General features: G+C 39.2%; 1 protein-coding gene across 2 annotated transcripts in view; it reads right to left on the bottom strand.

The window, feature by feature from the left end:
• Positions 1-36: 36 nt before the first annotated feature.
• C4H4orf50 (chromosome 4 C4orf50 homolog) overlaps positions 37-24281 on the bottom strand; it is a 78655-nt gene continuing 54410 nt past the window's right edge. For both annotated transcript variants that reach the window (XM_064653257.1, XM_064653256.1), the window contains exon 14: positions 37-4344. The gene's annotated coding sequence lies outside the window, so the exon portion shown is untranslated. The remainder of the gene's footprint in view (positions 4345-24281) is intronic.

Here is a 24281-nt window from a genome sequence, read left to right on the forward strand (position 1 = left end):
TGTCTCTCAGAAGTTCTTGTCACCATTTTAAAATAATAAAATAATAAAATTATGAAGTTTTTAATTTAAAATATGCATACATTTAATATACAAAATTGTACAAATTATACATTTGACTAACATAGAAAAATACATCTTGTTAACAAGATAAAATGTCAACGTATCTTACATAATTTAAGTGAGAGTTACAAATCTGTGATAATCATCAAGTAGACTTTGTGACTTCATTACAATTCTGTATTGTCCCTACTTACAATTAAAATGAATACATATGTACAGTTGATATTAATGACAAATGTCTTAGAGTGGAAAACTTTGCTGAAAAGTTACCCAGAAGGTTTTAATGGAACAGTTAAAATATGAGTGGCCTGTCTCATACTATTGAAGCTTCTCACTTAGCTGAAATTAATTTGACACCCAGTTACAGAGTGGTCATGGGTCAGAGTTTAAACCTTTTTGCATTTATTTACAAATATCCCTCCCTCCCCAGTCTAGCTGGTACACCTGCTTAATAAGTATCACACCATAAACATCAGCCTTTTTGTGCATTCTTTGGTATCTCGTTATATGAATTTGTGGCCCTAAAAACTAATCTTCATGACTTCTGGTTACCATCCCTCTGTTGGCTTTGCAGAGTTAAATAGTTGTACAGCACTAGAGCTCAAAAGCCAAGAACTCCATACATTATTCATCCCAAATTACTCCCTAATACCTCAGGAGGTGGGGAAATATTTTTGTTTCAGTCAACAAATATGTGCAGTAAGTCTTCACTTCTTGATTTACACTGTTTTCTTTTCCAAGTTCCAAACAAAAGGCAGAAGTGTAATTTATAAATAAGCTATAAAAATCTGTTCCATGCTGGGCCTTGTCTCACATACTGCGAGCCATGTAATGATTTTTTTTAAACTATTTACATATTCTTTAATACTTGCTTGTCATCCCAGGGAGCAAAACAGAAGACCACCACCAGTCTGATTTTCAGGCCTTCATTTTTTTTAGTTCTTCTTTTTTTTTTTTTTTTAGCAAATTGCTCTTATTTCCTAGAAGATAAAATTCGCTCATGAGCTAAAAGCTTATTCAATTTTTCCTAAGAGCTGCTTAGGACCATCAGGGAGTACATGAATTGCCTCATGCAAGCTTTTTTGGCACAGGAGTGGTTTTCATCTGTTAGCTACATTTTCCCTCTTTTTCAAAAAGACCAAGGTTCAGAGAGTAGAAAAATGTAGTTGTTTGGCATTGGTTAGTGCACACTGCACAGTAACCTCTCACACTGGAATTTACATTTGAATATTCATATGCCCATAGCAAATAGTTTATGTTACACAGAGAAACAACAGTGAACAGAGATTTATACCACAGATCCAAACAACTCCAAATCAAGGCAGGTCTCCACAACTACTAATCTCTCTTTTCTTCCCTTATGTGCATAAACAATGTTAAAGAGAGCATAATGCCCATGTGTCTATCACTTGTGAGAATTTATTAAGACAAGTAGAAGCAAGCATGAAATATTGGTCCCAGGGAAGCAAGTGGAAATTTGCCAGTCACTTCAGTGGTACAAGCATTTCATCTAGTATATATAAACTTTCTCCTTTTTTTTCCTTTTTTTTTTTTTTTCTGGCTTTAACTGCAACTTGCAACTTTCCTAGTATTCATGGATCTCAACAGTAGAATTTAAGTTAGCTACATTTTTAATTCACATCCTATATAAGAAACAGTATGCTCTCTTTCCTAACATTTGTACAGGGGCAAAAAGTCCTGTCCATAATCCCATGGCTACTGATTTCTAATGCAAATATATTTGGAGCCAAAGGCACAATATATTTTGAAGCAATTCTGCTAAAGCAGGAAAGAGGTTTGAACAAGTTTCTGTAATCCTAAGGTCTGTTCCCCCTCTGCCTCCTTAAGGCACTAAAGGATTTCCAAAGGATTAGTGGCAAACCCAGCATGCACATGTCCCTCCCTCCACCCCACAACAACAGTAAATTCAAATACTAAAAACCTTCATCTGCATGTGAGAAATACAGGCAGATTTATTAAACACAAATCAGACTTTCCACTATTCAAAAGGCCACAAGGACAAACATCAGCCATGCCTTAGCAGGAGGTTTATCCTAGGAACTCTGCTGTGTATATGAAATATTTCCCAGCAACTGTATTATTCTGAATGTAACATGATTATCATGCTGGAGGAAATCATTTTACTTTCAGCATTTGCCATCCACAGAGGTGTGAAGAACAGAATTTGGGATTTAAAGGTTGTGTAAGGAGCAACCTGTAAGCTATATTTTCAATATCCTCCAGTGGTCTATACAGTACAGTATACATAAATAAGTGAACTGCCAAAGAAATAATATTTTCCGTGTAACACTGCCCATTTTGTCTATTTAAGGTGACAGAAGAAGATCATATTTACTTACAAAGAACTTTGCAGCATCTTAATTTTGACTAACGAATTTGGTCAAAGCAGTATTGTGCATATAAAGCAATCAGAACAAAGTGCCCAATTTTGCATTCTGTGAAAGTTTAACACAAAATGACAATACATGTAAAGCATATCCTGACACCTTTACCATAGATAGCATATTAAACAAGTTAACTTCTGCTTAGTGAAAGAAAGTCAGACTCTATAACAAGTAGACAACACTTTTCACTGTAAGGCAACTAGAAAATAATAGCTAGGCTCTCCATCTTAGCTAGCAATCTCACATTGAAAGTTTACTCCTCTCTTACAGTGATTTGAGGTAAAGTTGGGATTTTAATTCCCAACCCTCAGCCACATGAATTGCACCCACTAGTCTATCAACTTAATTAATAAACAGACTTTTCCAATATCAGTGAGACAATTTTCGTATTAGGAGGTGGTAGAATTTCAAGGACATGAATGTGGTACAAACCGCAAAGAATAAAGTGTGTTCTACATTCCTTATGCTAATTGTTCTAAAATGAAACCAAAAGGCAGAAAGCCTAAGATGTTACAAAATGGACAGCTTCTTCATCAACATTTATAATTTATGGTGGGAGATTATGCATAAATACTAGGAAAGAGGCATGATATTTTAGTTCAACACTTAATTCAGAAGGAAAAAGTAGGGTTTAATTGCTTGGGTGTTGTAAAAATGATGTATGTTTTCAGGTGGATAGTATGCAAATGGATAGAAACTTATACATATGTCATTGCTTTATTTTAGGAACTTGTAGTTAAGTTTCAAGTGTTACCATGACACCGTGTTATCTTGTTACTAATCGTAATCTAGAAATGCACATTACATTAATCTGATTTGGGATTCCACAGTTTATTATTCTTCTGCTTCCTTTTGAAGTATATCTGTAATTGCTGGGCAACTAAGCATTGCAAAGACAGCGCATCCTAGCAGTTAGCTCAACATTAAAAAAAATAAAAATGAAAATACAAGTCATAAAACAGTTATCAAAACTGAAAGTGCATCACAACATAAGAGGCAGTGTGAGAGCAGTACCCATGGCTGCTGCCGTTCAGGTCAGGACGAGTATTGCCGCTGACTTAACAGTGCTGTGTGCCTTTAGTTACAGAAGGGATGGATGTACACATACAACCCCTGATCCACAAGTCTTGCGCCTGTATCCGCATCTCCCTGCCTTCAAAAATGATACTCGGAGATGAATAGTAAGGGGTTATGGGTGCGTAATCTGTAGTGTGCAGTGTGATTGCAAAATGTGTTTGCACCATGTGTGCTATTACCAGCCAGTGTGCACAAACACACCTATTTCAGGAAAAGCATGTATGCCTGTAAATGACTTTTCTGAAAGTTAAATTCAGTGTGGCCTATTCACGCGGTTGAAATACTCAGAGTATTAGGACACAGCACTTTGATGTTCCAAGTGCCTCTCAGCGCACGTGAAGTACATTCTCAATTCCTACTTACCCTTGTAAAAATGCCATTCTGTCTCATTTGCTAAATAGTTTGTACCCTCAAGTATGTGCCCTCAGAAATACTAAACATCCCAACTCAGATCAAAGGCTCTTTCAGAAATTCTCAAAGCCCTACGAGGCTGAAGATACTACATGCCCATGCAGGCAGACCCATGAACACAGAGATTGTGCTTAACTTGGTAATTGCTTTAAAATGCAAATGCTGAGATCCCAAGAAAGCAAAACGACACTCAGTCTCAAACCACACATAGGGTTGGCCCACATGACCAGCTTCCACTACAGGAGGTGGCTAAAACGTCACAGATGGTAATTTAGGGCAACTTCTCATTTTTTCACGTAACGTAGCAGCTGCAGTCACCACCAGGGCAAAGCACATTTCATCAGTCCTTGGGAGCTCTACTGCTTCTTCTGTGTGACTGATACGTTCTTTCCTGGACAAGAGGAAGGAGGGAAAAAGAAAAAAATGAAGGGAAAAAAAGACAAAAGCATAAGATAAGTATCTGGATTTTCACAATTTAAGGATTTGTTTGTTATTCATTCAAGGTCAAAATGAAGCATTTGGGAAGCTCTGTGCCTAGGTGCTTCCAACATAGCATGTTGTCAGCACATTTTAGAAACTGAACTGTTCAAAACTATTGAGACATTCTCCCATGATTTACTAAGATGAAAAGTACATTCCATACTTTTCCCTTTTGCTACTCCTTCTTGTACACAAGACAAACATCCATTTATCAATATGGAAATAAACACTCCCTGCCATCTTCCCAACACTATTCCATAACTCCCTTGGCAGGAATCTACAAAAGTAGTCTCTTGGATAAAAATCAATCCAGGAATGAAAGCCATCATAAATCCAACCTTCCAAGTAAGTCCTATTTCTATGACTTTTCTCAGAGAAATATGTATCATTTGAATCCTTCCTCAGATATTAGGTTTCAAGGCCTGCAAAATATTATGTCAGGCTGTCATTATTACTGTTAAATATCACCAGTGATGCACTGCATGCATACTTAACTCTGGCTGAAACTTGATGTCTACTGGAGAAACATACCTCTTAGTACATGAGGAGTGTGGGAAATGGTAATAACATACAGAATTTAGAAAACTTGTATTGTAATTATTATTATAATAACCAACTGGTGGTAGTAATTAACTGTCATTACTAAAACATGTCCCATTCACCAACATGCCCCTCAAAACAGAAAAATTAAAAACTGCAAAAGAAGAGAAACTTTATGGCTTGTACTTTAGGATGGAAAGGTTTTTCAAAGCATGAAGAAAAGATATGAAAAGAAGTCCTGCAGAGTGGAGCAAGGTAATAAAGGGGAGGTCCTTATTTTTGCAGAAGCAGCTAGATGGGCTATTGTAGGACACAAAACCAGTGAGATATGCAAAAGTCAGTCACTGAGCAAGGAGAGTGCCAGCTGGGCAGGAGCACATCAAGGAGTCCTAGTGATGAGAGGCATTTAGAGCCCTTACATATCTCCTAGTTCAAATCTCTCTCTTGGATCAGAAGGTGGAAAATGTTCAGACTTGCTTCTGAACAACACCAGAAGCTTTCTGCAACCTTCATAAGACATTATACATTATTTCTGCCTTTGCTGTAGGTGGATCCAAACAAAACTGGTTTTGCAATTTCTTCTCTTTGCATTTTCTAATAAAGCTCCAGGATGTACTGGGAACAAAGAAAGTCCATTGCAGTTCACTCTTATCTCCAGGTAGAGAAAGGGAACACTACTAGAGCCTCCATAGATCATCTTCTTTTTAATTAATGTCTTTGTAGTCTAAGTGCAATCAAAACAACAACCAACAGAACACACTTTCAACCTTTGCTATCCACACCTTCCAAGGATTTTTCAGGACATCAGATACTTCTCCATTCGTAATTAATATTACAAAAAGAAATATGTAACAGCAGAGCTGGTTTTGTATTTTGGGATAGTCTGAAATACATTCCTGTCTTTCCTTCCAGTCATACATGAAGTCTGTTGTCTGTGATCCCATCACTGTACATAGGCACTGGAGAAGATCAGAAGGGTGAGTCTCTATGTCCTTCTAAAATGTAGCCTTATTTTGGAAGACAGAGAGGTTGCAATTTTAGTTCTTCAATTGCTTGCACAGAAGATACTCATTGTTGTCAGTTGTCTGTTTACTGACTTGTTCAAATGCCAGAATGTCCCTAAAGTATCAGGTGCAAAAACTAGGGTGGCCAGAATAATGGAAATCTGATTAAAATTGCATTAATTCAATGATCTTATGGTTTTTTGTGCACTTTAGTGATCACGTCTTTTATTAATCACCAATTTAAATTCAAACTAAATTCTCTAATTTTCCAAAATTTAGTATAAAGAATATGTGCCAAACATGCACTGCTAGACTAAGAAACATTTACAAATGTAAAAGTCAAAATTTGCATAATATTTCCTTCAATTTTCATTATTTTTTCTTGAAATGTTAGCTACCAATTATATTTCCCTTCTTGTTTCATCAGACTCTTTGCTTTCACATTCTTTTCATCCTCTCTGTCTGTCCTTGCTCCTTCCTGTGAGATATTATTCATCCCTCCTTTTATTCTCCACCTGAAGTCTTTATGAAACCTTGTGCTCCTTGCAGTCTTATTTCCCTGACATATTTAATTACTCTGGTCAGAGAGGAAGACTGTGTTGTGAAATGCTTGAAGAAAATAAGAAAGGTCTTTGTGATGTCACTTTACAAAAGAAAAATATCAACAAAACATTTCCAGGGCTTAAACACAAAGCTGCAGTTTCCAACCATGCAACTCAGTGATTAAAAACCAGCTGAGTCTTTATCAATAATGGACCTAAAAATTTCAACATGGGTATTTCTGATGCTCAGAAATTTGTCGTCCTATTCTTTGGTAGGGCTAAAGCACATGGTTGAGCAATGATGCAGAGGCTGGGCTTGTGCTCCTTCACATCACAGCAAAATCAATTTCAGTCACCAGTACAGAGAACTGCTAATGTAGAAGGTCATTAAATAAAACTGACTTGTCTGTGACATTGGAACCTTAAAGGAAACCTTGTACATAAAAGTGATGACTATGCACTGCTCTCTAAGCCAGGACCGAATCATTTCCAGCATAACAAAGATCAGTGATCCATATTCATGCACTCACTTGATGTTCTCCAATCTTTTACCACCCCTCTGAGCCACCAGCATTTATCTTTTCTAGCTGCTCCCAGTCCTTCACCTCTGTACTTGTTCATCCTGTGCTAAGTATCAGGAAACTGTAAGATCAGAGGAAGGAATCTCAGATCAACCTATTCAGAGCAGAGTCAGTTTCAATGTTAGACCAGTTTGCTCAGAATTTACTTAGCCAAATCTTGAAAACCTTCTTGGAGAATGCACAGCCTCACTGGGCAGCCTCCCACTGCTCGGCTGTTCTCATGAGGTAAATACTTTTCCTATATCCAGTCTGAACTTCTCTTGTTTCATCTTATGCCCACTGTGTCTCACCCTCTCACCATGCCCCACTATGAGGAGCCTGGCTCCATCTTCTCTGTGATTCTGTGATTCTCACTTGCTTCCTCACAGATTCAGAAAGGCTGCTGCGAGGTCTCCCCAAAGCTGACTCTTCTCCAGGGTGAACCAGCATAGATGCCTTGGCCTCTCCTCACAGGGCAAGAGCTCTACTCCCTCAAGTACCTAAACTACCACTTTTAACGAAGCTCGGCTTGTTCGGAGATAGATGATACAAGGAATACAAAGTTAAAATAGTACTGACTGCTCTGCATAAGCTCATCCACCTCAGTTCATTCTGGTGGAACAGAACTAGTGCTGACCATGCACCTCCTCCTAAAGACGGCTGTCCTGTTTGAATCCTCGACTCCAGTTAATTCCCTGGAGAGCAGGAGTCTGTGCCTACTGCTAGGGTCCATGGTCTTCATCCCTTGCAAAGCACAGGGTGGATGGAAGCCATCTTCCTTCCTTTAAGAACAGAAGTAAAAGCTTTTCAAAAATTTTCAGAGCGTACACCAAAGTTGGAAAGGAATGAGCCAATATAGAGACTTTTAAGACAAACAATACTGGGGCTGGAAGGACAAAAACTAAGAGCTGCAGGATGGTACACACATTCCCAGAACTTCTATGGCATCTTCAGAGAGTGCCTACGCTCATTTTTAGAATCGTTTAGATTGGAAAAGACTTTTCAAGTCATTGAGTCCAACTGGAATGAATGAACACACAGGATCATTTGAAAGAAGATATGAAATATGGTGATACCACTGTAAAAACATATTTAAATAATGTCTGAAATCTGGGATGAGTTTAGGTGGTGGACCATCATGCACTACCAACTGATCCAGTCTGACAGCAGAATAATATCAGTCAATGCCTACTGGAAACACTTCCTCAGTACGTAACACAGCATTAAAGATCTGAAGTCACCAGTACACAGTGGCTGCTCAGCGTCTCAACTCTAATGTGCAGGGCTAGAAACACTATATTTCCATTGGTTTCTGTCACTAGAGGTATTTAAAATAAAGAAATTGAAAAATTTCAGAGATGAATAAAATTTCTTTATATCCAGCAAAGAAATACATATTTTTGCTATTGTGAACAAATATTTGAAGAAGGTACTATACAACACCAGTTGTTGCTGTAAAATACAAAGGAAGTACTCTGCTGTGTCTCTGCCCTTATCAAGGGTAACAGATTATAATTTTTCTAGTACCACTGAAGCACCACTGGTTTCTATCACTATTCTAGAGCTACAGTAGCACGATTGAGTGAAAATGCCAGGCATGAGGGCTTGTGCTGTTCTTTCATATTTTACAATGAAATTACAGGTATTTTACTTGGTCTAACCTATATAATCATGAGCATCCAGTCATTTTATCATTTCTATTAATTACAAAAAATCAATGTGTCTGTGGCACACACACACTTTAATAGAAAATTATCTACCATAAATTGTTTAATGTGTGCTTTAAAGTGCCTTATTTTAAAATATAAACATCTTAATTTAGAAAACTTTTTATTACCTGGGAATAGAAAAACTGGCAAAAAAGCAAGTGATTACAAGAAAGGAAATGTTACAAAGCTGAATTGTGCCACAATACACATGGGATCCCTCTGCTGTTTGGTAAAGAAATGGTATATAACTGAGACCATACCGATCTTTGCAAAAACATTTGATTCCTGTGTTTAGGGAAAAAAAAGAAAGTCAAATAGTATTCAATGTAATCTTCTCATTCACAAATTGCCACTTCTAAAATTCATTTCTATTTGATGGATTCACATTACAGCTCAAGAGGTGTGAATCTCATTAAACTCTGAATAAAGACCTATCGATCCCATTTATAACCAAAGGCCAACAGAGCTTGCCTATAACTCAGAGGAAAAGAATTGCATCCAAGGGAAAAAAAACCCAACAACCAACTAACCAACCACAAGAGCTGAAAGCCACAAATAAATTATATTCTCTTAGAATGTTAGAAAATGAAAGTATGTAAAAATACATTTTTGTCCTTCATACAGGTATTCAATACTAAACTGTGTTACATTTATAGATCTGTTTCAACATCATTGCTCTGGCTTTATGCCAGTTTCTTTCTTATGAAACTGATGGTGTAAGTAATGGTGTAACTCCAGAAAAATTAATTCATGAATGAGAAATGAGGCTTGTCTTACTCAAACTCTGTAAAAAATACATTATTTTCAGTAACAGTAGAATACGGTCAATGTACAACATACAAGCAGTGCTGCTATTTGATGTTACAAAGCTCTTCAGAAAAATGGCAGACACACACAGAAACACTCATTTTCACACTGCTTAGAAAAGAACAACTTAGGAGTCTTAATTAGGATTGGGTAACCACGGTGAAGAGGAGTCGAAATGTGACTCTTATAAATGTGCATGGACAGTTGAACTCACTGCCATGCTGAATATCATTCTGGAAGTTAATTTCTTCTGATAATGGCCTATCAATGTATATACAATATATATGCTTTCAAAAATGTCTTCTAGAACAATATCCTTGCAATCCTTTGCAGCTCTGAGATGCAAATGCTTACAGAAGAATCCCGATGTCTAACCTCCTGCTCATCAAATATCCCACAACTTTGCAGACAGGCAGCAGTAACATACACACTTATGAGATCAATTGCTAACCCAAAATCTTGAACAAGCAGCCAAAGCTAGCCAGCTTGCCAAGAGGCTTAGATGCTAATACGAGGCAGTTCAAGAATTTAAAACGACAAACTGGGAAACCTTGAAGACTGATCACAGATTGTTGGAACACACACACACAAAAAGGAAAAACCAGCTGGACTTTTTTTTTTTTTTTACTATAGAGTTCACCCAGTGCTAGTCCTAATTAAAGAGTGGCCCTATTCCAACTTAAAATAAGAAACAATTAAAACACCCTTGTATTCAAAGGATCTTCCACAAGACTCCATTTACTTTGCCGATTCGATTTTCATGTAATGGCACTTCCTCTTTTATATACCCCAGAGCTTTTATTAGCCTTGAAAATCTAACAGCACTTATTAAATAGAGGCTTTTTTTTTTTTGTAGTAAATTATGCACGTGAACTTAGTGTTATTTACATTTCTCCCATTAAGACAATCATAATGGATTTAAAGGCTAATGCAAATGAGTTAACGTCATACTGTAGAGACAGTAACAGCATGACATGTCCAAATACAATGGCAGAGTGATACCTTCTATATAGCAGGCACATTGATTTTGAGAAACATCTCAAAACAATAATGCAATGCAGCTCAATGAAAAAGAAAATTCCAGAAGGATTATCTGGTCAAGTCAAAAATGGAGACAATCCCCATCATGTGCATGTTTTGCTGAGATTGAGTTAAAGAAATTGCCATTATCAAAAAATTACCAACAGTAAGAGATGGTAAAAACAACCCATAACAAATACTTCATATCTAGTGTCATTCACTTAGTGCTTTAGCACCATAGTGCATCCAGTCACAACTGGGACATACAGTGTTTCTTCCAGTGCTGAATATGCAACAGACAGGTTGAACCACAAGAGTCCCACAGGTCCCCTCCGCCCCCCCAAAAAAACCCCAAGCAATAGAAGCACACTCAACTTCGTTATTTCCAAATTCTTTCCCTTATAGTTTCTCAGAGAAGCACTCTTAACATAGAAATCTTCATGATTAGATTCTACTGGTACTGTGTAATATCTTTTTCACAGAGCAGTTGTAGAGCACCACTGGAACAGGTACATTTGCAGTTGGTAACAGCCATGAATCTTGTAAAAACATGCTTCACGCCAAGGCGGTAAGTACAACCACGAAAATCCAAAAGACCTGCTGGGATTGAAGAGCACAACTTGGGAGCAGGACAAAACAAGGCCCCTGGAAGTAGAGGCTGTTTGAGCCCTTCAGTTTCTGGAGCATGCTGTCTCTTTACTACATGGCCTTCCCAGGCAGTCCTATTCACATCTGCATGGATAACAGAAGCCCAGAAGACTGAGGGTTGTACTCATCTAGGGCACGGCAACCTTTGGGCCAGAGGGGCTTTGTCCTGGGGACAGCAGTGATGCCTGCAAATGAAGACCTGCCCACTGTCCTTCAGGGATTTTAATGATCTGAAAAGCATTACAAATGTCCTACAGAAAACCATTCATTTAAATTATTTGACTGGGGGAGAGTCACAGGCATTTTTTTTTTTTAAATCAAGGTCCTTAAGGATGGCTCACTTGATACGAGACAAAATTTTATGACTCACAGGAGACTGGAAAAATCAGCAGCAACGCTGCATATTTAGAGTTTAATGTTTAGTCATCAAAGACACTTTCAGAGTTATTGCCTCCTCCTTAGACACATTTTTTTTTAATTGCTACAACAGAGCTGCAGCAGTAACAAAGAAAAATCTTCCCCTAAAATGCACAGTCATACAAGTAACTGATCAGCAGGTTTGCCTTGCTGCTGTCAGCCTAAGAAAACTGGGCAAGTGAATTCACATTTCAGCAAAGCATTTTTTATCCCACTACCTCTCCAACCTTGCAGGAAAAAATGATGCATGCACATCCAATGCAGATAAAGCAGCATCGGACAAAGAGGATTTCTAGATGCTCTGCATCCCATAGCAAAAGCTTAGGAAGGCAGGAGGACACAAATATTTGGGCATTTCTGTTTTGCTTTGTTTTCCCTGCCTGATCTTTACAAAGTTTCATTAAATGCCAGAATAACTGCTAGAGTAGGTCAGGTTTTATTTTTTTAAAGTAGTAATCAAAGCAGTATCTTTACAAGTCTATGAGCAAATCTGGTTGTTCCCAGATCAACCCACTGCAGATTTGTGTATCAGCCTGCACAGCCCTGTATGCAGAGACAGCGAATGGACAGCTGTGGTCGCAGGAGCAGCAGGGTGATGGTACCTCTGAACACCCCACGGTGGAGCCAGGTAGACAGCTTGTCACCTGTAAAACCTCCAGACCAACAGTGAATCTTGCTCAGCCACAGCAACCTAAAGCCTGTAGAGCTTAATAACTGCAACACATTGTTACTGCAACATATTTTAATGAACCACCAACAGTTAAAACCTAAATGGTTTTACCACAAATCAAACTACTTGAAAATTATTTAATAAAAGAAAAAATTTGTTATTCCCATTGACATTTACAGAAGCAAAGCAAGTTTCCCTGCTATAGCTTTACCCCTGTGATGGAGGATTCAGCATAAAGCATATGACCTACATAGCAGGAAGTCAAACTTTGTTATAATCCTGTCCCCCTGAGCACTGAAAAATTTGGAAATCAGACAAGATGAACGCAGTGGCCCAGATTCTCTCTGTCATTTGGGCAATTTTGCATTGCATCATTAGTCCTAGTTCACCCTGCAGGGGCCACAGTCATGACAGTGAGCCGCAAGGCCCATTGTATTATCATCCTCCAACTCTCTGGATAGGGAAAGCAAGAGGATGTTCACCTTCTAGGGATCCACAGCTGCTAAAACGTCACTCTGTAGCTGCAGATTATAAATACAAATTACAGCAACATTTAGGCTGCTATAACTTAGATTGGTAATATCTGTATTGAATTTTAGTACATGCTTGGGACACACATGTGCCTGGACAACTCTCCTGTCCACCCCTTTCGGACCAATATCTCTACTCAGATGCAGACCTCAGGGTCAATCATAAAGCAAGCATGGGAAAAAGCACAGGGAACCAACATGTACTTCATCTGCTTTTCCAGTACTATCATATTAGCCACTATGTCAGTCAAGAGCCGTCCTGGAATAACCGTGTCCTCCAATACCTTTAGGACAACTGGGATTTGTAGGCCACCTGACTCCAGGCAGACTAGCGCTGTGTGAAGAGCTGCAGGTGACCCACATCTCAACTACAAAGATACTGGGATGGTGTAAATATTTCTGTGTCCTCTCTTCTGCCTCATTGAGCTTTGCACCCATGATATCTAAAGCAAAGAGATGCAGGACCTCCAGGATCAGGTGCTGACCTGTTACAGTTTCTCTGTGGGGTTACTGAAAGTGGGCAGAAACATTTTTAATGGCACATTTGACTTTGATGACACTGCAGAAATCACGCCTGATTTCCTGCCAGGTCCTCTTCCCTGTTCTTCAGCTGTACTCCTGACAGGCTGACAGAGAGTGGGAGTTAAAAAGAAGTTACTGCTCCAGGATTGTCTCAGAGATTGCAGAGCTCCTAAGCTGCTGGCTCCTCTACAGATCTCATTAGGCAGGATGCCAAGAAACTCAGAGCAGAGTATCCCTGCTCATAAACTCCAAGGCTGCCAACTCTCTGTTAGCCCACCAGGCAGAAAGAAAAGAAGCAAGAGTCTGGAAGCTCTGGAAATGTGCAACTCCTTGGCACCCTAAGCAGCCAGAGGATCCTGACAGGATTCCTCAAGCTGGGAACCCCGGAGCTTCTGATATCTCTAGTTCTAGATGTCATTAACTTCGGACTAGATGATCACTGTAGGCCCCTTCCAACTGAAAATATTCTATTTTATTCATTTTCATTTCAAATCAGAATAATATAAAGTTAAACAAACCTATCAAAATCCTCTGCAAATTGGTATGATCTTTTTTCATACTGCATGACTTGAATAATGAGCTGTTATGACTGGTGTGGTCCCATTCCCTAATATACAGATTGTACCATTAGTCAGCAGACTGAGCTTGCATCACATTGTCTTTTTACTCATCCTCTTTTTCCCAGGTATTCATGCTCTCCCAATTTAAATTTCAAAACCAAGCCCTTTAGGGAAGAATGTGTTTTGTGGGATTTTATATCTTCATGTAAGCTAAATTGAACAGGATTTATTTTCTGAAACTGCTGTTACCACAAAGCTCTATATGCAGGTCAGCAGGCTTATGTAACAGTGATGCATCTGGCTTTCTGTCCCAAATAAGACAGAATATGCTGTGACTCCTATATAACCTTGTGTGCTGCTCATCAAAGGCTCATATCCATCTTTTTTTTCCTGTTAAAGGAGACCCACTGAAATCTCAGTCTTCACTTTTCCAAAGACCTGTAATTGTTCTCCGGCTGGTCCTTACGGTCAGACACAATAGATCCTTTTCATTAGGCTTTTTATTAATTCACTAGTGCCCATTCATTCAAGTTAGGGGTTTTTTTTCTTTTTTTTTTTTTTTGGAAAGAAAATATTTTGAGTTAATTCATGTTAGTTGTATTTTACGAAAATATTTTAAGCTCAGTTGTTAACTGAGTTGTTCCCTCCAGCACATTTTCTTGCAGCTGCTTCTTGCTCTGCCTTTTCCTTAGACCTTGTCCATTTTGTCACACATTCACCAGTCACCACAGTGAAATGCTCATGGCCATAGGCAGGGATCATATGTGTCCACAGGGCATAGCACGGAGAAGACTATCCAGTCTTGGATGTTGTAAAAATCTTTTCTCTATTAAAACTAGGTCAAGGTATCTTCAAGGGAATGGTACACAAATCAACAGCAGGTGCCCAGCTCTCACACTGAAATGAAGTATCCATAGGTCCATGGCATGCACTTATACATACTTAAGAACACCAGATTTGACCCACTACAGCAGGCACAATGATGTGTTTTACTCAGGTGTCAAATACATGTAGACATCTATGCAAATCCCAGTTCTAGATCAAGCACATAGTTCTAACTTGTAACTCTATCCTCCAGCTAGTGTGGGAATGAAATCACTGACTTTCTATAAATATGCAAATATGGTTAAATGCAAGGTGATGTACCAGGAACAAGGTGTGCAGCTCACACCTGCAGAATGGTAGACCATGTCTAGAACAGCAGCAAAGAAAGTTCAGAGGCTCTTCTAGCAGACAAGTCAGCGTGTCCAACAAGCACAAATCAGAAAGACTAAACAGGACCTGGCAGGTGAAGTAGCAGACTGATTGACAGACAAGCCTTTGACACCTCTCAGGGTACCAACACCGAGTAGCATATGTGAAGGAGGATTTCCCTAGCATTACTCCCAAGTCTGAGACTTTTCAGAAGAAAAGTAGGTAGGCTGTACTGTAGGTAGACTGTAGGTATGGTTTTACATATTTTTTTTGTGCATTTAATTCCATTTTTACTACTAAAAAAATATTGACACTAGGCCAGGACAATAACTCAATACCAAGTTCACGAAAAACAGTGGTTTTATCCATAGAAGAGTAACTCCAAAACTTCCTAAATTCACATCTGTAATAACATTCAGAGCATGGCCTGTAAAGTTCATGCACAGAGCAGGCTCATCCCCTGAGCAATTTGATGCTCAGTTAATATATGCAGTGCTATACTAAGCCCAGTTAATCAAGACTATCTATTCTGAAAGCAGGAAAAAAATCCTCTGTATGTCTATCACACTCCATCAGCTTTCCCCACTCACTTTAAGCAATTAGTTTCAAAGACTTCCTGACTAAATTTACATAAAATGCATCCTTCCCTCATACACTTTGCTAAAGCATTAGACAATAATTTTATCAGGATTTCTTGGAGATCAACAGTGATAGAGAGGTATGAGAGATTACCCTATGCCTCCAGCACAGTCCCAGGAATTTCTGAGGGCAGCAATTTCCTGGATCACCTCATCACCTTCAATCGACTTACATGCATATGGAGCAAGAATGCTATTTACTGTCAGAGATCTTCTGTGTCTGTCTGCAGAGAGATGGCTATGGATACAGATAGAACAGGCAGACAAGAAGAGAACAGCTATCAGTGGGCATGTACTCTGCACTGGTGGGGCCTCACCTTGAATATTGCGTGCAGTTCTGGGCACTGCAATATAAGAAAGATATTAAGCTGTTAGACAGTGTCCAAAGGAGGCAACGAAGATGGTGAGGAGCCTTGAGGGGAAGCTGTGTGAGGAGCAGCTGAGGCACTTGGTCTGTTCAGCCTAGAGAAGAGGAGATGGAAGGGAGACCTCATTGCAGTTACAACTTCCTTGTGAGGGGAAGAGGAGGGGCAGACACTGATCTTTTCAGAGGAGGTTTAGGCTGGATATTAGAAAGAGGTTCTTCAGCCAGAGGGTGGTTGGGCACTGGAACAGGATCCCCAGGGAAGTGGTCACAGCACCAAACCTGACAGAGTTCAAGAAGCATTTGGTTGACACTCTTGGGCACATGCTGTGACTCTTGGGGATTGTCCTGTGCAGGGCTAGAAACTGGACTCTGTGATCCTTGTGGGTCCCTTCCAACTCAGCATATTCTGTGATTCTGTGACATAAAGCTGCAGTTGAAAGATCAACAAGACTTATTGGAAAACCTCTGGAAGAAGGAACTTCAAATCATTTGCAAGGGGAGAAGCAGGTGAAATGATCTGTCTGGATAAGATTTGAAGTCCAGGCTTCTGATGGTCAAAATGTTTGGTTACTAGGGTTTTGGTTTTTAGTGAGGACTCCAGCTGGCATAACTTCATGAGCTAGCTCAGTTCTAGACTAATGACTTAAGCAAGTGGTGATATATTTGTGGCTTTCAGTTAACAACTTGGGCTTGCAAAACCTCCTCACACAGATCTGTTCAAGAGTGTTGGAATGCGAACAGCATATTCAGAAGACTTATAAGATGAAGCCCAAAGTACGAGGACACAACAGTTGTGTTGGCAGCAAGCTACTGCAAACAGTTGCATAAGCTGAAGAGAAGCAAGAGCAATAGTTCCAAGCGTCTGCTTTTAGCATTATATTTACAGCTTCTCCCTGACTGTGCATATATTAAGCAGACTGCAAACTTGTAGTGAGTGGAGGGAACAATCTGGCTATTTATAAGGCAGTTAACCTTTAGGAATGACCTTTGTTTTAACATTAAACAGGTCTGCTTCACGTTCAGAGTACCAGCATTTTCATCATTTGGAAAAATCAGAAAATATCTCAAACCTGTGAAGATTGCCAGAAAGATTTCATTCTTGCACTCTGAAAGATCTTGGCTGATATAGCCCGTATAAAGATGGAGTCAATGCAACGAAGCACAGACAGTGGCAGAGAGAAGCAACTCCAGTGCACATGGCAGGCTGAGGGAGACTCTTCATTGTGGAATATTTCCATTGACTTTCTTCTAATCAAAACAAACATGCCACACCTATCTTTGTTCAGAACCTACTTGCCAGCATCAGCTATCAGCTGGCCTCCTAAGCCATATAATTTATCTAGTATTAAGCTGGAACCAAAGAAACAGAAACAACAGTGGTTGGCATGACACCATTTTTCTGACCTAAGTTCAGTGTTTTCTTGTTTCCCGGGCAACTCACAAAATCAATGTAAGAAAATCCCTGTCATGATTTGAAAAAAAAAGATTTTATTTTTAGATTTGGTAAATCCATCCATTAAGAAAAGGAAATGAAATCAAATGAAATTGAGAGCTGCAGTAACACTGCCATAGGATAAACACGATGTTGTCATTGACTACATCTGTGGAAACAATTAACTGAAAGAACAAGACACTGCTGTTTACAGAGGTCCAGGGCCGATTTACTCAGGTTATTTCTATCTTAGCAAGTGATTTCATAAAAATATTTCAAATATACTGTGATACCATATCCTTATTATGTCTACTTTAACTTGATTGAATGATTTAAAATTGATTTTCTAACAGAGGACCATAGAAGCCAGAACCTGCCTTCCATTCGCCTTCAAAGAGACAAAAACAGTGAATCAACCTTTGGTTTGCTTCAGGGTTATGATGGTCCCAAATTGCATACTAATATCATGAATTATTCAAAATCACAGCAGGTAACAACATTGTGTTAGGTGTAACGAAACAAACATGAAAAAACATACAAGAAGTATAATTAACTACTGGAAAAGCAGATTTCAACTAAATAGCAATTCCACTTGCTTATGCACTTCATTGGTGGATGGTTCATGCCACTAACTTCAGCAGTGCAGAACTGCTCTAGCCCCAGAAGACACAAAGCTTCAAAGGTTCCCTCTTGCTGCATGGGAAAAAAACCCAGGAGGTTTGCAAGACGACCCACTACAACCATTCCCACTTCACTTCAGCAAACAGAACAGAAAAGTCTCCACCTGCTTTAAGTTTCCTTGTTCTCACTGGGAATATTTGGAGAGTAATTTGAGGCAGGCCATACTCCTCTCCCTCCAGCACATTTGTCCAGTAAAATCTTGCCCCATCTGACTAGGATTCACTACATTATACACTTTTAGCATCAGTAATTCCAGCCCTATTTTCTAAATGTGAAAAATGAGGGCTTAAGTTTAAGAAACATGCCCTCTACCATTCAGCAAAGTACAAGGGATATTTCGTGGGACTAATTAGTACCTCTTCTACACTGCTGTCTGACTCAGTGTAATGTAAGGTAAGTTGTAATGACATATCTAGAAAAAAAATTCAATTCCAATTCAGGAACATAGAAGTGAGGCTTAATATTTTCATGCTCTGAATTGTTCACATGGCAATTGTACAAAGTGAGATTTTTCAGAAAAGAATGCAAAGGGAAAAATCACACATTTCCAGAAAACTAGTGAAGATCAGTCATTCAGCAAAGTACAGATCCCCTGCAACCTCTATCTAATAAACTGTACATCTAGGAAGAAGTCATGACACGTTTCCTCAGAAAAGTGTTTCACTGCTTATGAGGAGAAAATTCAAACTAAAAAAGAGGAAAAATTAAAATATAAATAGCTGCTGCAGTGCTCTTTAACTGTTACAGATGACCTTATCTTTTGACTGAAGGCCTCATGTTGGAGATAATGCATCTAACATATTACCAGCTATACCTCATTCATTTTCAATTTGCATCTCGTATCTCCCCAGGTAATCATTATTTAGCGATACAGAAAAGACAATTCAAATCTTCCTTACACCCAGAAGTCATTTTATTCTAAGTGATGTGCATTAGGGGATGCTGGCAAGCTCACAGGCCAAACTAGACCTTCACTAATGGTATGAACAAATTTTTAAATAAAATGGTTCGTTCACCCTTTATTCCTTTCCACCCTTCCTCACTCCATTACAAATAGAGCTTTACGTGATGCCTTTTGAGGATTCAGCAGCAGCCCCGGGATGAACCAGTCCAACTGGTGTGCTCCTCTGATGGAAAGCAGCTCCACAGACCACATGTCTCACATTTGTGCACAGGCAGTGAAAAGGAAGAGAATGACTGGGCTTTCTCTCCACTCAACCCCCAAGCCAGCATTTAACTTGCAGGATCAGACATCAGGTTCAAAGGTCAGTTGTCTAAGCCACTTTTAGCCAAAAAGCTAGAAGGAGATTGTCACAGCCCCGTATGCAGACATTTTGTATCCCATACCTTTGCTTGAACATACCAAGCTGTTGGGACTATGTGGTGGATTATCCCACAAATTCCATAGGCTTGAGCCTGAGAAAGGGCACCAAGCCCATAAGGAATGACACCAGGCAACTCACTTCACTAACATTCCTCATGGAGGCACTACACATTCTGTCTTCACTTTGAAATATGTAAACCACCGTCTTTTGTGGAAGCTTCCTCCATCATTGCCCAAAGGACATAAGCACAGAGTTGGACATTCAGTTACCCATCTGATTTTTGTGCCCAGCTGTCTTGGGAATATGGGACATTGCTATCCGCTTACCCTTGAAGCCCAGACCTTGAAATGTGCTCAGCAATGCTTTGTTCCTGGCTACATTTTCATAAGACTAATAAACACAAAAACCTCCCTCATCTCTGACAGGAAGAAGAACAATGAGGATACTTGTCTGATCTTGCAAATCCTTGGTTACACAAGCAACAAGCAACATGGATAAGAGCTTTTCAGGAGCAGAATCTATTTTATCAGCAGAGATTGACGCACTGTACACTGTATGAGTGTACACTGGTGTGTACGCCAGTGGGAACCACTGGGAGAATTTTTATTTCAATGAGTCCAATGTTATTTAGTCTGCTGAAGTAATGAACATCTTGAGAAGTGCTCTTCCTCTCTCCCACCTTTGACAACACTGAAGATTCTGAATTGAAACAAATCATAATGTGAGCAAATTACAAATACCCAACCATTCCCTGTGTCCCACCAACAAGGGAGGAACACTTTTTCTTTCAAGTTCTCTCCTATCTAATTACATCACAAAATTAGAACAGAATATTCCAGTTTACTAAATTACTTCCTTCAAGGATTCAAATCACCAACTCCTATCTCATGAGCTGTCCTGCAGCTGTGTGAAACAACACAACAACCAGCTAAAGCAATAGCCATCTCTAGTCTGTGACCTGGAGGAGGGAGTGGGTACAAGTTTGTGTCTAAAGTTGTACGCTCCATCTTCTACCCCCTTCCCCTTTCTCCAGAGGAGAGCTCATTTCACAGCCAAACTTTTTAGTTGGTTCTTGAGCACAAACAAAACCACCTTTGTGCTGGGAAGGAGGCAAGGAAAGCAATATGAGTGGAATTGCTGATGCAGAATCTTTCTTTCCCTTGTTCCCCCTGCAGAAAGCTGCCAGGACAGCAGCAGCTCCTTGGCGGGAGCAGGCTGACAGTCTCAACAAAGCAAGTCGCAAAACTGATCTGGCTTTTCAGGGCCAGACAAAAAGGAAAAGATTCGGGACCCTTCTAAAGCAATAAGAGGTTTCCTTTGTAGGACTGAAGGTTGAATGAAGGCTCACAGGAGACTACAACTTTAACTCTTTATTTATTTCACTGATTTAGACTCAAGTGGTATTTCACAGGCTTGGCCAGCAACTTCAATTGGTAGCACAGATGAGCTGTGGCTACAGAAGTATTTTGAGGTTTGGCTTCCAATGGAAATGGAGTTTTCATTGTTACTCCATGATGCCTACACTCACTACTGCCTGTCTTTTACCTGCATTCCTTCATTGCTTTTGAACACAGTGGCCATATTTAACTAAAACCAACTTAGAGGAAAAGCCTCAAACTTCCTAAAAGAATTTCCTACAAGAAGGAAGTGCTTTCTAAAAACTCAGAGGCCTGATAAAAGGAAACAACTCCCACAGCAAGCTTCCTCACTATAAAAGTTAGGATTTTTCCCCTTGTAGAGTTCATGTCCTCTACAGACCAAAATACTGCAAAGCTTCAGCTGGGCCTCAAGCCCCTGGAATAACTATCAGAAATATTCAACTCACAGAATTGAGTTGAATAACTATCAGAAATATTCAACTCACAGATTCAGAACTTTTTTGCTTCTTCTCACTTCCAGCTTCTCATTCCTTTATCATCAAGACAGATCCCCATGACAGACCAGCATTAGCATTCAATTATGCCTGGTACCACTCTATAATCTGATAATTTCTACCGTAAGACAAAGTGCCTATCCCCACTAGCACTGGGCTGTGTGCTTCAACAAGTGCATTCAACAACATGGACTTACCCCAGCTTCACAGAAACCACCTTTTCTTGGTTTTCAAAATATCCAAATAATGTATGCATCCCAGAGAGCAGGTTTACACACAGGACCCATACCAGAGTGTGATGGAAGACTGTAACAAATGAACATCATATGTGCCACAATGCATGGGTTTTCCCAGTGAATTGCATGTCTCTAATTACTAACCTGTTCCACAGGAAATTGGCTTTGAGTGCCAGCCTTTCTCACACATCCCAATTCAAGGGCCTAATCCACACAGGACCAAGTGTTCATTCAATGAGTCTAGGCATTACATTAATCAGGGTGCTGGTTGCAAGCACCCCTCAATTATTTTATTTATCTAGATAGCCAGATCCTTCATCATCTTTGCATTGGTAATGCAAGGTTACTATAGCAACATCTGTGACCTGCATGATCAAGATAGCAGAGAAGAGATGATGGCTGGATTAATGTATTTAGAACCTTGAACAGGAAACTTTAAAGATTAAAGATTAATACTCTATGAAATTCATATGTACTTTACTCATGTTGTTATATTTATCCCATGTATGTTTTCAAATACATTTATTTCTAAATGCTAAACTAGAGTATGTGGTACAATATATTAAGACAACAATATTTAAACTTGCTGTTTATTTTCTGTTTTCAGTTTAGCACACAATTAAATTACTACATAAAGTCCAAAAACTAATGTGCATTTTACACTATGGTTGACCAATTTATTAGCATCCTGTAGAAGCTAAAGTTCTTAACCAGATTTGCAGATTATTTAGATTTCCACAATATTTAAAATAAACAAATTCAGAACAAGTTAGCCAGCTTATGCAATACCAAGCGCAGAGACCTCTTCAATTTGCTTTTTATTTTCCTGTACTTAACAGGTTCTTTTTAAGAGTCATTAACTACCATTCAACTAGAGACTTGCTTGCCAACAGTCTACCACAAGTTCATAACAGATCAACATAACTTTAAATGTTTCCTTGACTGCTCTTCAGCTGACAAGAGAATATATTGCTCCTGAATCCAAGGCTGGATGAAAGTTGCTTGCACAACCAGGATGGTGACACGAAGGAGTTGGATGTGGAGGGAGGTACTGGGGAACTGAGGTAATTTTTTTTCTTTTGCTAGATGGATATTGAAATACAGGCTCATCCACTGCAACAATGTCAGGCAGCAAGCACAGTTTTAGTCTGAGCTTCCTCCACTACTACTGCACAAAGTGCCTGAGTGTGCACACATGATCATATATCAGAAAGGCATGGGTAGTTCTATCCAGCTTTTAACTGCTTCAGGTCCAGGACAGGGAAGAAATTCTCACTCTAAGTAATCAAGGAAAAGAGACAAAACAGTGGGCCTTCAAGTGAGATTTAGGTAGCATATAAGTCATATGGTGACCTTCCACACTGACACAAAATATTGCTGCCATGAGACAGTAAATAAATGTTCCTTCTTTATTTTTATACATGTCACGCTAATATAATTCTTCTTGGAGCCAACTTCTTCTCCCAAAGGCAGCAGGATTACTTTTCTATTTTCAGGAAGGAGGGGAATTGAGCTTCAAAATAGAATGCCTCAAAGCCAAACACTGTATAAAACCCCCAGTAGTATCAGTGGAAGAACTGATGGGGAGGAACTAAATCCACTGTAAGAGTATTCCATCACTTGACACAAAATGCAGAGGCTGTTTTGCCCTTGGAGTCTCATAAAGCAGACAGCTTAAGGAATTCTTGGACTGAACAGCACTATCAGATGGTCAGTTGGGGTTGTTACTTTTTGTTTTGTTTTGTTGTTGCTCTGTTGGTTTTTTATCTTTGATTTCTTAGTGTTTGTGATTTAGCTAAAAAAGAGCTTTTGTATCTTCTGCATTTGGCCTTTTCTTTCTCATTGTTCCTACTGCAATCTGTGGACAGTATAGGAAGCATAGGCCCCGCAAGTCCAGTGAAAAATTTTATTTTATTAGTCCACAGACATTTTCCAACAAAAACACTTATGTCAAAGATACCCAGTTGAGAGTGTGGAGGGAAGAAGCTGATTAAATTGGGTCCATCCACCTGCTTTGCTAGTATTGATAGAGTTCTACTTAATTCCAATCAACTTGCATAATTGACAGCAACCCAAAAATTATTGCACAATATGCCTAACTTCATATTTTTAACTTTTAGACTCATTTCCCTTTGATATTTTAAGGCTTTTGGCTAAGATTTTTAAAACTCGCCTTCCCTAGCTTCCCAGCTATAATTAAATGGCCTGCTTTTTTAAAAGTGCTGAGTATGTCACACCATCACAGAGGCCTGAATGGTACTTAGTGTGTCTTGGTTGCAGTCTCACACATCACAAGTTAATCTTCAGAAAGTCTTAGACTGCATTTCTTGCAACACTCAGATCAACCACCAAGGAAAAATCTTCCTATGCTCCCAGCATAACAGAAAGATGAAAAGAGGTTTTTTTGGCCCATCATCATTGCACTCCCTTGTGCCTTTGAAAATGAACATTACACCTCTCCAGCTAATATGATCATACATCAGTTCTTCTCACCTCTTTGCACCCTCCTGTGTTCTAAGCCTTTTATTTTAATTGACTTAAGAAAAAGACAGCACACTGGCTAGCAATTAAAA

Source organism: Pseudopipra pipra, chromosome 4, assembly GCF_036250125.1.
Source record: "Pseudopipra pipra isolate bDixPip1 chromosome 4, bDixPip1.hap1, whole genome shotgun sequence".
Lineage (NCBI taxonomy): Eukaryota > Metazoa > Chordata > Aves > Passeriformes > Pipridae > Pseudopipra > Pseudopipra pipra.